Source organism: Lissotriton helveticus, chromosome 12 (genome assembly GCF_964261635.1).
Source record: "Lissotriton helveticus chromosome 12, aLisHel1.1, whole genome shotgun sequence".
Classification (NCBI taxonomy): Eukaryota; Metazoa; Chordata; class Amphibia; order Caudata; family Salamandridae; genus Lissotriton; species Lissotriton helveticus.
In genome coordinates this window covers 39,053,189-39,067,602 of record NC_136073.1, presented here as the reverse complement: position 1 = coordinate 39,067,602, position 14,414 = coordinate 39,053,189, and positions in this window count along the sequence as shown.

The following is a 14,414-nucleotide window of genomic DNA, read 5'->3' as shown; positions in this document are numbered from 1 at the left end:
ATGCAGCCTCGGGTTATCAAACAGTATAAAGAGAAAATGCAGTATTAAAATGTTGCACCGTGTGTAAAAGCTGCACATTTGGTTGACAAGATTCAGGTGCAAAATTACTCTTAGTGGATCATCAGCATGAGTGTGGAAAACCTTTAGGAGTATAAACAAAATGAATGTGCAAAATCACATTAAGGTTTCAGGTGCACAGTCACTTCTCATGGCAAACGCTTGCTTGGTGCAAAGTAAGGAGGATTGGGCTATCATGTTCATGAGCAAAATCACATTTGGAGTAAAATCCGCAATGAGGTGCAGGAACGTCCTTGATACTATGAGCATGACTGTGGGATCACTTTACATAAACTGCATTTAAGAAAAAATAATTGAAAGGCAAAATCAGATTTAGAAGCAAAATCAGATTTAGAATCAAAATCACCCTGGTGGCAAGATCAGCAGAAGCATCAAAACATTTGCAGGATACAAAATTACATGTAGATGCAAAAGCGCATTTAAATCCCAAATCAATTTTAGATGTAAATCACAGACGGGGGTAAAATTACTATTGGTGCAAAACAAAATTAGATGCAAATGTGTACCAATGACTAGGTACAAAATCAACCTTAGCATCAAGTAAGAAGTGTGGTATCGCATACAGGTTGACAACTCAGTACATAAAGAAAATTAAGTAGCAATGTCACAATGTGTACAACATTCATTCATATAACACATCACATTTGGTTGGCTGCACATTGCGGTGTCAACTCACCTTTGGTGCATCCCCAAATTCTGGTTTGCACATTTAATTACGAGGTAACATCCTTGTTTGCATTAATAATGAGCAATAAAGATTTACAGTATACTAACTGTAGAGGGGGTTAGCATTCCAGTCAGAAAGTCACGCCTCCACGCTAACGTGATGACGCAGACGCGCCACGCGGGCACGTTCAGCGTGATGCCGCGACATGCCTCTGAATGCAGCAATGGCGGGTTAAATACGCCGGTGGGGGACTCTTCTGTATCCACGGGTTCCCTGATTGGGTTTGAACCAGGTGTAGAGTGGGCGCTTGGTCTTGGCGTTGTGAGTATGAGACAGAATGCTCCAATCTTTAGGTATTTCCTTTGCTTGCGAGTTTCGCATTTTACTTAACATACAACCTTACTCCCCATCATAGTGTGTGACAACAGACCAACGCCCCCCGCTAGGATCCATGGGGTAGGAATCTTCTACAGACCATGTAAGCCTTATTTTTCTTTTCTCCCCCAAGCTTCCGTGCTACTGAGTCTTCCAACAACGACTAAGTCATGGTCGTTTACCTTCGTAATGAGATTGTTAAAACCAGCCACGCGTATTTTATGATTTGCTGATGGATTTTAAATATAGCATAATGCACTGAATAATTGCTGTACATACACAATCTCCAAGTTGAATAAATGGATGGTGCCTAAACTGATGCTCTTCACGATAATCACGATAGGCACCATAGCCTGTGGAGTTCACGCATGAACAGCACGTATGGCAGCATGAGGGTCATTGCACTTATTGTATAACAGCACCACAGTGAACAACAAACAAGATGACAAATACCATGATATGTGTTTTCTCTTTCAGTTTTTACTTTTTCTTTTAGACAAGGTCCTAAGCCATAAGTTAACGTTAGCCCCAGTTGAGGGTGCACCTTAGCGTGTGCATACCCCCGTGGCATACCTGGTCCTCACAAAAGCCTCGCTCATTGCATAAGGAGGCTGAAACATGTAGACCGGCTATCACTTAAGTCACCCAGGCTGTTACTGGCCAATGTAACCAGCTAAAACCTCCATTATCACCACCTTTTAATCTTCCCTTACTTCTCCATTATTAAAATTGTTTAGGATAGGTAAAGGTAATTTTAACCACCACGATGTTAGTTTCCACTTATTGCACATTCCAAAAGAAAACCCGCTCCGCTGTAAACATGTGTCATAGCACACCTGTGAGGCACTCGACCCCTCGGGTGGGAACCCTATGATGAAGCATGTCACCAACTAGGTTGGTGAGTGAGGGTTCTTCTTAAAACACTCTGACTCCTCAGTTAATGCTTATCATTTGGAATCACTCTTTCCCCTCTCTTTATACAACCAAAATCCTTTGTTCTCTGAAGGCAGAGAGTGTCTGTACCCATCCAAAACCAGTTCTGTGGGGCACTTTGCAAGTGTGCAACAACCTCCTTTGTCAGTGTGAGCCCTGGCTCCAGACACACCACAGGGGGGTGAAGCGATCATTGTGGAAGGCCGGCACAGCCCTATTCAGGTGAAGGTACTACTCCTCCCACCATGCCAAATGCAGACCAGGCCTATTCAGACCAGCCCTGACATCAGACTTCTGGAGCCGCTGTCCTTCTACAGCCCGGTCACCCAAAATCCAGACATGCAATACACAAACCTAGCAGAGGCACACTGGATGGTTAGGCAAGAAAATACCTACTTTCTAAGAGTGTTTTTTTCAAACACAGAATGTAAAAATCACCCTCGCTAAAAGATGCATCTTAACATTCTGAGTTCAGGCATCCTAAACTTTATTTTCCTATCTTGTTCCCAGGGTCAGTTACGTTTATAAGATGTTATAAAAAAAAACTCCCCATGGGAACAGATAGCCTTGAAATAGTGAAAAACAAAATTGGCAGTATTTCACTATCAGGACATGCCACACACATAAGGGCATGTCCTACCTTTCACATACAATGCACCCTGCTCTCAGGGGTACCTTGGGCCTACCTTAGGGGTGACTAATATGTAGAAAGGGGAAGGTTTAGGGACTGGCAAGTATGTGCACTTTCCAAGTCGACATGGCAGTCCCAGACTGCACACGGGCTCTGCAATGGCAGTCCTGAGTCACATTTTACAAGCTGCTTCTGTTGGTGGCACAATCAGTGCTGCAAGCCCACTAGCAGCATTTGATTTACAGGTCATGGGCACACATAGTGCACTGTACTAGGGTCTGACAAGTTAAATCAAACCAATCATGGAATCACTAATCCATAACAATACTTTACAAAGGGAGCACTTGCACTTTGGCACTGAACAGCAGTGGCAAAGTGCCAAAAGCATCTAGTCCAGCAAAACGGAGACCAACACACAGAAACATAGGAGGGAGACAAAAGCAAAAAAATGGAAGGGAGACCCATGACTGGTGCCCGGTCTAACAGAGAGCGGTGGTGAAGTGTCCAGAGTCCTAAAGCCAACAAAACAGGTCAGAAAAAATAGGAGGACGATATCAAAAGCTTTTGGAATAACCCTGCTAAAAGGGCCAGGTCCAACATTTTACATATAACTTTAAGCGAATTGTGATAAACTAAAGGAATGCCTCCACCACGTTTACCAACACGGTCAAGCCAGTTAGAAGCATAGTCGCCGGGGAGAGCTGTAACCAAATCTGAGTCAGAGGTTTTGTCTGCCCAAGTTGTAGCTAAAAATACCGGCTGAGGCGAATGGGTCTCAAAAAACTAAAAAAACTCATACTGATGTTTAATAAGGGACTGAGAGTTAATCAAAAAACTATTTAATGGTCTGGTGATGGAAGCAGAGGTGACTTGTGCTGTAATCGGCTTAGCCATCTGCAACGATTTCTCCAGCCTGCAGCTGAAATCACAACTGTTACATTTTAAGCTTGCACTTATACTGAAATTGAAGGTAATACAATCCTTCTTACCTAAAGGATTCAACAACAGCAAGTCTTCCCTTGAGTACTTTATCCATGTAGAGTAGCCAGGGATCCAGGCACTTTGTGTGGTCTTGGCGTGTACGGGCGCAGACGGGCTTGCCTCTGGCATGCCTCCAGCGTGCCATTGGCGCAGTCACACTACCATCTGCTTTATATAGTCTGTTTAAAAAAACACTAGTGTGTCAACCCCGTAAATATGGCGCCATCTACTCGCTCTTACACTCGAGTCTCTACCCTAAAGCAAAGTGACCAGTGCAGAATAAAAAGTTCTAAAACACAGTTTAAAAAGCCCCTTAGTACTGATTGAGAGCAATGTGATGGACAATATCACAGTGCTGTTGGGCCAACATCTGCCTTATATAGTCTGTTTAAAAAAAGACTAGCGTGTCAATCTCGTAAAAATGGCACTTGTCTGCTTGCTCGTTCCGGCGAGTCTTGAGCCTAAAAATGTGATTCTGACACAATTGAGACAATAATAATGTATTATTGAAGTGTGTGTTAGTGAATTGCAAGCAAGGACAGTTTCCAAAGGAAAATGCCAGACATGCTTTCATATTTTAGGTCCTTGGCCCTTCTGATGCTTGGGGAAGCAAGGACAGCGACAGGAGTCACAACAATGCAATTGGTCTCGCATTGGTGAAAGTTAGAGCTATTGGCGCTGTACATGATAATGTTTTTTTACTTTTGTGTTGAGTGGATGTATGTGGTGTGCAGTGGAATTATGTGGATAGTAATTATGTAGCGTATTGGAATGATGTGGAGTGGGGTCGTGTGGTATGGAGAGTAATATGTGGTATGTTGTTTTGTGTTGTGGAGTGTGATGTAGTGGAGTTTAATATCACTCAGCCCCACGCTCTTCAACATCTACATTGTCCCCTGCGCCGCAATCGTCAGACAACATGGGCTCAGTATCGTATCATATGACGACGACACCCAGCTCATCCTCTCGCTCACAATGAAACCAAAGAAACCAGACTCTGCTTCCAGGAAGGAATGAAGAACATAGCAGCCTGGGTGAAGGACAGCTGCCTGAAGCTAAACTTAGAGAAAACTGAGGTCCTCATCCTCCCCTTGCACCTCCACCTGGGACAACACCTGGCGGCCCTCCGCTCTTGGGAGCCCACCCACCCATACAGACCATCTTGGAACCTCGGCATCACCCTTGACTCCTCCCTCTCCATGAACCACCAGATCAACGCAGTCACCTCCACTAGTTTCAACTGCCTTTGCATCCTCTGTAAGACCTTCAGATGGATCCCCCCCTGACTGCAGATGGGCCGTCACACACGCACTCAATACCAGCAGACTGGACTACGGCAACGCCCTCTACTCCGGAATCAACAGAACTCTTCTACACAAACTCCAAACCATCCAGAACGCCGCAGCCAGACTAGCCCTCGGGACACCGCACCACGAGCACATGACCCAACACCTACGGGACTTCCACTGGCTCCCCATTGAGAAGAGGGTCACCTTCAAACTCCTCACCCATGCCTACAAAACCTTTACTAAATAGAGTAGAAAGGGGACCCCCTCTTATGGATGATTTAAGGTCAGGGAGTAGAGGGGGAAAGAAAACCAAACAACTAGAAAAATCCCTCTTGACCTATAACTATTTTTCCCACAGGTGATACCTCTCAATTACAGGGCATACACAAAACATGTCTTACACTTATAGATTGATTTTTACTCATTTTATTTCATTTTTCTGTAAGAAACTTATTTAGCCTTTTTTTTAAGTCATTTTTTTAGTACTACAATTAAAAGATTAATCATTCTTCAAAATGTACTGGAGTCATACATGTGCATCATAAATTGTACAAATTCATGCAAAAGACAAGATTAATTATACAAAACCAGGTAGAGAACCACACACTCATACACCCTTCCTAAACATACATTCCACATAAATAAACATTCCACATCCTAAAGCATTGGATCTGGGCCGAGGTCAACTTTTTCAAGAATCTAAATTTGGCTTATTCTTCAAATGTAATGTAGAGGGGACGCCACATTTTCAAAAGATCTTTGTTGATGCCCGTAATGTATCCTGTATATCAACTTGGTTCTATATCCCTTTAATATATTAATGCGTTTGTAAAGAGTAGGACTGTCCTAATCCCCATCACGAGTAACCTCCGCCGCCGACCGCAGTTGACTCCACGACGTCGGAGGCGGAGGTTACTCGTGATGGGGATTAGGACAGTCCTCGGCCCCGATCTGCCACCAATTGAATAGTTCCAGCAAATAATGACTTTTTGCACACTGACAAGAAGAGTATGAATACGGTTTTCTTGATTCTTGACGTATTCAGTAAATAGCTTCAGATTTTGCTGCTGAAGAGTGTAATCCAGTAGGATCAAGCATACCTCAAGAGCTGCCTCCCGTATTCCTTTTATAAAAAAAAGATTTGTTTGCCAGGTCTAGAGATCCTATACCGAATTGTTTCTGGTTGGTCCTGAGGAAGGTGGTCCCTACTGCTGTGTTTTCCACCGAAACGCGTCGACCCATTTTTTTCCATCTTTAAGATCTAATGACCTTGGTCACATAGTGGACAACATATCCAATGCTTTAGGATGTGGAATGTTTATTTATATGGAATGTATGTTTAGGAAGTGTGTATGAGTATGAGTGTGTGGTTCTCTACCTGGTTTTGTATAATTAATCTTGTCTTTTGCATGAATTTGTACAATTTATGATGCACCTGTATGGCTCCAGTACATTTTGAAGAATGATTAATCTTTTAATTGTAGTACTAAAAAAATGACTTTAAAAAAAGGCTAAATAAGTTTCTTACAGAAAAATGAAATAAAATGAGTAAAAATCAATCTATAAGTGTAAGACATGTTTTGTGCATGCCCTGTAATTGAGAGGTATCACCTGTGGGAAAAATAGTTATAGGTCAAGAGGGATTTTTCTAGTTGTTTACAAATCCCTTTACAACATCGGACCCAAATACCTCAACGAGAGATTATCCTTCCATGTACCCGAGAGAAACCTCCGCTCCGCCGGCCTCGCCCCAGCCGTAGAAAACGAACCGACGGGAGAGCTTTCTCCTATATCGCAGCCAAAACCTGGAAGGAGCTCCCTGTGAACAGCAGACGCTCCTCGACCCTGCACACGTTCAGGAAGAATCTCAAGACCTGGCTTTTCGACTGACCAGGAGTTCCCCCCCCCCTCTCTCCCTCAGCGCCTTGAGACCCTCACGGGTGAGTAGCACGCTTTATAAATCCCCAAATGATTGATTGATTGATGTTGAGGGCTGTTGGATTTTGTGGTGTGATGTAGAATTATGCAGTGTGGATTATATGCTTGTGGTACGTTATGCAAGTGTGTTGTTGATAGTGGACGAGATGAAAAGGGATGGAGGAAGGGATAGTGAAGGTTTATGGTTGAAAGAAAATGAAAGGACTTTATGAGAGAAAAGAAGGAATTTGGGAACGAGAAATAGAGGGAGCATGAGAGGAAGAGAGTAGAGGTGATGCGAGTAATAAAGAGAAAGGCAAGAGGTAAGTAAAAGTGAAAGGAGGGAAGGAGAGAGGAATTAAGCAATTGTAAGGAATGAGTACCTGATGGAAGGAAGGAAGGACATAAGGTGGCAGAGCATAGATGCAGTGGAGGAGAATGAAAGTGAAAAGAGGACTAGAGGACTGTATAAAATAAATGCAGGAAGAGAGTGGAAGCTGTTTCAGCATCCCTGAAGAGCGAAAGTGAGTATGGATTGCTACAGCAGAATGTGCCATCCCAAGTTGCTAAGCAGATTTGTAACTACGAAGTTGAAACCACTTAGGAAGGGTCTGCTCTGCCTTTCATCTTTCTAAGCTCTGTACAATAAGTACCATTGAGTTCAGTAACACCACAAGTCGTTTGCAGTGCTGTGAAGCTAGGGTGAGGTGATAAAAAAGATCAAGCAAATGACAGCCCAATTATCTTTTCAAGTGTAATCTGAGAAATCCCAGAGCTATAAATAAAGGTTATAAGCTGCCAGAACTATTGGGGCATGGCTGCCCAGTTATGAGCATTCATGCTATTTTGAATAAAACATTTGTATTACCATTTCCAAAATATAAGTAATGGGGAAATAGGGACTCCGCTGTGAGAGATTGTGGAAGCCCAGCCAGGCTCAGGTAAAGGGTCTGACTTGTCAGCTGCTACCCGTGAAGGAGGGTAAACAGAGTATTATTGAGGGAAGTTCGCTGGATAGTCTATGGACATGTATGTAAAAAGTGCATTGTTATGGCTAGATCATCGACATTAGCATCTGGGGGCTGATTGTGTGCAGTAACAGTTCCAGTTGACATAGCTTGCAAGGGTGATGGTGCAACCGTAATTCAACATTGAGGGAGAGGATGTAGCCTAACAGGGCGGTAGACTTCAAATCTGGGGAACCGGGCTCGAGTCTTGGCAACGACGCTCAACATCCTGTGATTCTGGGCAGATCACTTAATCTCCCCGAGTGTGTCCTCATGTAACGCAACTGGTGCTCATGTAAAGCGCTCCGATACCTCATTTTGGGTCAAGTTCGCGCTATATAAACCTTCGAGAGAAAAAACAAACCACATCGGCGACAGGCAGGGCAGGTTCTCGCTTGTCCTCCGCGCGGTGCCCAGAGAGCATTAGCGACTTTCTTCATTTTTTAACAATCAAGCTGTTCACAGAATATGGCTTTTGGAACTTAAAACTCATCAATAGAATTCATGAAATATTACTGCGTTAGTTTCTTTGAACATGAAGTGTTGTTTAGTTAACCCGTTAGGCGCAGGTCTAAGCCAGCTCGGTACTGGACGATACAAGTGAATACAAAAATACAAATGCGAGCATGGTAACCCCACGCAAACATTAGCATAATCAGCGAAGAGTGAGGTAAACAGAAAACAATCACGCATGAGGTACAGTGTTATTATACTTGTCTTAAGAATACATGAGCAGTTACTTCAACCCGACTAAGTATGGCTGGGTGGAAGGATGCTTTCTTCATCTTAGTGTGGGTCAGGCGTATTTACCCGCACTGTTGAGGTGCAAGAGTAGCAGATTGTCAGTGCACGTTCAGTCACTGACTCCTCTTTGCAGAAATCACCAAGTGTGAGTTGGAATACTAATGGCCATCTAATCCTTTCCCTCCTTGCCTTCCTGAGTAATTTTTGGAGGGTTTACAGTGCGGCGGAGCCTGTTGTCTTGTTTCCTCTGACTACGACGCTACTTCTCGCGGCCGCCGCTCGTGGGTGCCTGGACATTTTCGCTGGGAGCCTGCCGGGAGCCCGAGGACCTGCCTTAAGATCACCTTCCCCACACACGGACAGAGGCGGGACTGCGAGGACCAGCCTGCTCAGCGGCGCTGATTGGCCGCAGCTGGTCCTCTTCCCGCCCCCTCCTGCGCCCTCGCCCTTATCAGTGAATAACTTCTACGCGCACGCGGGACGCACGCAGGACTAAGCCCGGGGCCAAGGGCGGGCCCGTTTCTGCCCGTTCCTGACCGATCAGGACCGGACCGGCCCACCCCTCTTGGTCCTGGTATTGTAGTACCATCATTAACTTTGTGAACCATGTCAGGGCGCGAATTAAGAAGTAAGTCAACACTTGTTGGGGGCCCCACTGCGGGAGGCATGGAAACATTTTTAATCAGCGCAAACTCCCTAGTTGATAAAGAGATTTCATTTTTGGAAAAACGTTTGTCGCTTGAAATTACCGCTACTAAAAGATCGTCTTTGGGAGCAATTGCCAACGCAAAAACACATGATAGGATCCTGGATACGGCTACTACAGCGTCCTGTATAACAGAGCAGGACATTACCCCTGGAGTGGATGACCATGATTCGCAGGATTTGGATTTTCTGGTTAATTAAATCTTGCCTGAAATTGACTTAATCGTTGATAATCACGAGGTAACACCCGCCGAACTTGGGGCTAATTCCAATAGTACTTTGCATCAAGGGTCTAAAGAAGGGGCTATCCCTAAAAGGAAACGGGTTTACAATAAGAAAGATGGGAGTAAAGCAAAAATTGCCAAGCGACAGAGTGGTGGTATCAATCCCGGTAGGTCTAAGACGGGGCTACAATTACCTGCAAATGGGATGGTGGATTTAACTTTGCCCTCCTCTGCCCCTCATTTGCAAACCCAGCCCGGCACCGAGTTGTCCATTGAAAGCCTGGGAGCGTTATTTAAGTCTATCCTATATCCCATAGAAGCTAAAATGGAACAAATAGAACTTAGACTGGCTAATATTGAGAAAGTAACATCTGCTCTACTAGCAAACTCAAAGGTGGCCAATAACCCGGGTGCAGTTACGATCCCTGATTGCCAATCCGGGGGGTTTCACCCCCTGTAGATAGCAGAGCCCCCATCATTAACTGTAGACCGCCTGGTTTACCAGGCCCTATCTCGGTCCATCAGGCTCCCCCTAGGCAGATTCCTGCCCCCTTGCCTAGTGGTAGTGCTAACTCTGGGAACGCAGATAGCGTCAAGCTTGCACCGCCTGCGTTGGTAAAAGAATGTAGTGTCAGTAGACCCCGGGTACTGGACTTTCCACCGGAAGTTAACCGTTATATGGTGGTTTTGGTGGGCGCCCCTGCCCTAGATAGGGCGAAGGTGAATCTTACGGCTCCCTAAAAAGTAAGGTTGTTAAATGGTTAAACTGGAACAGACCCCTGCCGGCCTACTTATCTAGTGAGATAGTAATGATAAGAAGGTTGCCCTGGGTGGGTAAGTCAGTAAAAACTATAAACGGGGACTGCATAACAATAAACTTTAGGGACCCCAGAACTGTCTCCCATATTTGTGCTGGTTTTAATAGGTCACTGGATTCCACTATCCAGACTTTGCAGCTGTCATTTTTCTACCCCCCAAACCGCATGGCCTATGGGAAAGACAATGATGATTGGACAAGGGTCGACCGTAGGGGAAGAAGCAGGAGATTCAACGATAGACCAGACCTTACGCCAATCTGTGCTCCCTTTTGTGATTATAACCGCTTTAGCTGCCTTGATGCAGTAGACTGACTACCCCCTGTCGCACCGTTGTCATCAATGGGGGGGAAGTTCAAATTCAAATACAGAAGTTTTGGTGGGGAGTACTAACCAACTAGAGTATGACCCTGTGGAGTGTATACCAACGGTTGTAGTCCAACCAGGAACAATTTACCTGACACCCACTACCCCCCTGTGCGATAATCATTCCCATAGTTTGGAGGCCCCAAAGAAAACACCAACGGGGGAGAACACAGGAAGGGTTGAGGGAGACCATGGTACTGGGTATAAATTAGTGAGCTGGAACATTGCCGGAAAAAGTAAGAGTCACTGGGTTGGAGGGAGTATGTAACTAACCATGATATAGTCTGTCTACTAGAGACGTGGTCTACGGAAGAGATTCACTTTGATGGGTATGTCTCTTTCAATTGTGTGGCGCAGGGATCAACTATGGGAAGGGCCAAAGGTGGACTTGTGATATTATTGTCTGTGAGCTTGCCGGTACAAGTTAAATCTTATATAACTATTGGGTTTCACTCACAAATGCTCTGGCTACAGCAAAGCGGGGGCCGTAATGTTTTGTTAATCAGCCACTACAACAACGTGTTTGATTCCTCCAGCTTCTCAGTAGTTAACGATCTTGAGACTGCAGTAAAACTATGTGGGGCCAACCCGGTCCCTTTTGATATCATCTGGGGGGGGAGGGCGGGGGACTTTAATATCCCTACGTGCCCCTTCTCATTTACGAAGGCTTGTGGATTTGATGGGGATACAGGGGAGGACCGGGCTCATTTTATTCACACCCCTTATGGAGAGTCACTTAACACCTTAATGCTCAAATTAGAACTGTTAATCTATTTGCCCGCAAATGATAGCGAGGGCAACCCCGTCCCGACCTTTGTAGGGAGGAATTCAGCCACTGTTATCGATCACTTGTTGGTCTCTGAGAACATCAGCATTCTCTGTGCTATCCCGAAAATTGTATATGTGGTCCTTAGTGACCATAATGGCATTACTATGTCTACGTCCATCTGGGGGAAGAAGGTCCAAGCCACCTGAAGGACTGTTGATGAAATAACCCCATGTAGACCTAATGGCATCAGGATCAAATGGTGCAGGGACAACTCAGAGAAGTTGCTGACCAAAATCGTGGCTGCGAGTCTCCAGGAGCTGCAGCGCTGCTTAGATGTTAATGCAGACGCCGTATGCATCCTTGCTGACTTCGTGAAAATAAACGAGTTAACTAAAAAGATTTTAACTATTACCAAGGTCAGTAGGTCAAGGGGTATTGTAGGCTGGTTCGATGGGGCCTGTACAAAGTCCCTACAAGAACTAAAGAAAGCGCTTTCCAGCCGTCCTAGGGACAAGGGAGCTGTTAAATCCCTTAGGGCAAACTATAAAGACCATCTGACACGTAGGAAGCAAGAGCTACGGGAGGAAGCTTGGGACAACTTTGCGAAAGCGGCAGAGTCCCGGGATAGCAAGCTTTTTTGGAACACAGTGAAAAGGAGGATTTCCCAGTATTATCTGCCCAGGTCAGTGAGGAAAACTGGGTCGCCTTTTTTACTAGTATTTTTAACCCGGGGGGGGAAGCCCTTACACGTCCAAGAAAAGTAATGCAGGGAAGGCCCCTAGGCCTGACGGGGTGCCGATTGATCTTTATAAAGCGGATACTTTGTTATGGGGTCCCCTTTTGACCAAGGTCTTCAATGCGGCAGTCATGGAAAGCACCCCATTAACATGGGGTGAGTCAATAATCATCCCAATTTACAAGAAAGGAGATAGGGCGATAGTTCTTGGCCTCGCCTCTATCTCCCTCTTAGACTCTTCCCAAAAAATAATGAGCAGGGTGCTTTTGTTGCGACTGGAGGAGTGGGCAGAGGCTAATGGCATCCTTGCAGATTCCCAATTTGGGTTTCGTAAGGGCCTTGGTACCATCGAGCAGTGTATTAACCTAGATCTCATTATAGGTAAATACACACGCGCCAAGCCGGGCACGTTATTCCTCTGCTTTGCGGACCTCTCCAGCGCATTTGATTTGGTGGACCATGCCCTATTGTTGACCACGTTATTAGATATGGGTGCACCGGCTGCGAATATTTATTTCCTGGCTAGATTATATAGTAACCTATCGGCCCAGATTCGATTTGGCCAAGCGGGGGAATGTACCAAAAACATCAAGGTCAAATCAGGTATTAGGCAAGGCTGTGTCCTTGCCCCTTTACTTTTCTCCCTTTTTATTAATGCCATGGACTCCGAGCTAAGATTAGTCAATGCTGATGCACCAATTGCTGAGGGCCAATCGATCCCCGTTTTGCTCTGTGCAGACGACACAGTCCTATTATCCAGAACACCGGTCGGTCTGCAGAGACTAATGGACAAATTCTTTGATTTTATTAAGGGGAGGAAACTAAAAATCAATAACTCTAAAACTTTTATCATGGTTTGTGAGAAGAAGGTAAGGAAACTAAGATCATTCCAGTTTGAGGACCAAAAAATCCAAGTGGTAGATAAATTCTGCTATTGGGGCATTACTTTTAACAGTAATGGCACGTGGGCACAGGAAATACATAATGTTAAGGCCAAGATGGGCAGAGGTACCTTCGGTGTTTTTAAATTTGCTTCTAAATTAGGAAGCCGTCGTATATGGGACATGTTGCATATCTATCGCCTTAGATGTGCTTCAGTGGCACTTTATGGCTCAGGTGTTTGGGGACATTGTTGCCATGGAGATCTGCAAGTGGAGGAAAACAACTTTCTAAAGAGACGTCTTTGTCTTCCAACCTCTGCCTCTACTGGGCTGGTTCACCAAGAGGTTGGGATGGAATTCTTGACTGATCTCATAGGTTTAAAACCACTAATGGCCTGGAGATCTATCTGGGCCAAGGAGGAAACTGGTTTTACCAGAAGAATCATTCAAGACTGCCTCCGTTTGGATAAATATAGTCTGATCCCATGGCTTAATTACGTCATAACATCATTTAGGGATGTATTTGATTTGAATGTTTTTTTGGATCCCGATAGTGCTATTGATATAACAAAAAAGGAGCTCAAACATGCCTATCTGGGGGGCTAAAGCCAAATTACTTAGGGATGCCACTTGCCTGTATGTAACACATCAATTTTATCATTTTAATAATCAGGCCAGCCTTGGCTATTCCAAGTATTTAAAAGTGGTTACCAAGCAATCCCACCAGTATGTCCTTACCAGACTACGATTAGGTATTGTCCATAATCTGGTGGCTTTCCCCCTGATAAAAAAAGTATACGTCAACAACCTGCCCATGTGATGGGTTTTCGAAGCAGAGCACCAAGCACTTTTTACTACTTTGTCCTTTGTATTTGTATCTCCGTGTTGCCTACCTTTAACCGCTTTTTGAAAAATATTCTGTGTCAACTGTTAAATCTGCTATGAGGCTTTTATTTGCACTTGACGAACCGGATGTGTGTTTTTTCACAGCGATATTTATTCTGAAATCTGTGTCCGCCAGGAAAAGTATGTCCTTTTAACCTAACAGCGAATGCGTTGTTTCCAGCAAAAATCGCAGATCCTGCTTATTTTGCCGTCCCTCTCTTTTATTGACTGTATGATTTTTAATAGGTTACCAATTGCATTGTACTATTGATGTATTATATGTGCTTTTATGATTGGTTTTTTCAAATGATCGTATAAAGCTTTTTTGAAATGAAATGAGTTGGAATACTAATGGCCATCTAATCCTTTCCCTCCTTGGAATGATCCCCTGTAGGAAACATTACAAAGCAT